We start from the raw sequence: 1,138 nt of genomic DNA, 5'->3' as shown, positions 1-1,138 counted from the left end.
CAAGAGCAGTAACATGTAGATATCGACTGTCCGCTCAGTAACAATGGAACTTTTGTTTGTACGGTTCTGATACGGCTGAATACAGCCACTTTTTCTTATAACAAAAGAGTGAAAACCACAAGAACACTACACTGTGACTTTCCGAGCCACACAGTCTGTATAGCACAACACGGCGATACGAACAGGAACAAACAGAAATTAAATTGGGGGAATCAGTGAAAGTAGTGCATAATGTGTAATCATATGAAAATGAGATGTCTTTCACACACACACACACACACACACACACACACACACACACACGCACACACACACACAAACACACACACACACACACACACACACACACACACACACACACACACACACGCACAAAGCACAGTAACAGTTATACAAGGTGACAAGCACAATGCTAACTTATTTTTTTCTGTCTCCAGAACTAGAGTTTATGGGACATAACGTGGTTATAATTATGTTAAGGTGTGACACGCGCTATTTTACACTAGCGTGTGAAGATGGGTCACTGTAGCTACATTGTTGCCTGCGGCATTGGCCACTGACTGTAGAATGGGGGTGGCGCCTGTTGCACAAAGGGGCTGAAGGCACTGTACATAGACGGGTGTAGCAGATGAGGGGGATAATGGGATTGGTGGACAAGAACTGGGAAGGGGTGAAACCACCTATGGTGTGGCGGCTGGGTACCACCTGGTGCCAGCGCTGTGGCCTCAGTTGACCTAGGCGGTTGGCTGGGCTGCTCCGTTACGTAGTGGTGCTGGGGTCGATGGCTGGGCTGCTCGGGTACATACTGGTGCTGGGGGCGATGGCCGTGCTGGTCCGGTACACACTGGTGCTGGGGGCGATGACAGGGCTGCACCGTTTCGTACTGCTGTTGAGGGCTATGCAGCGTCACGGCGTCCTGTGGAGGCTGCTGTGGCATTGGTGGGTGTTGCGACCTTGGTGATAATGGCTGCTGAGTGGACTGTGATGTCTCACCAATGTCGTGTGGCGAAGTTTGAGGACTGGACATGCGTTGTCCTTTCACAGCAGCAGCATATGATGCCACGGGGTTCTGCTGACGCTCCCACAATGCAGACTTCACTTCGCGCAAGAACAGTGACAGTCCTTTGGGTGAGTAATG

This window comes from Littorina saxatilis, linkage group LG9 (assembly GCF_037325665.1).
Source record: "Littorina saxatilis isolate snail1 linkage group LG9, US_GU_Lsax_2.0, whole genome shotgun sequence".
In the NCBI taxonomy this organism is placed as follows: domain Eukaryota; kingdom Metazoa; phylum Mollusca; class Gastropoda; order Littorinimorpha; family Littorinidae; genus Littorina; species Littorina saxatilis.
The sequence above is the reverse complement of the archived record's forward strand: the minus strand, read 5'-3'. Positions refer to the sequence as shown.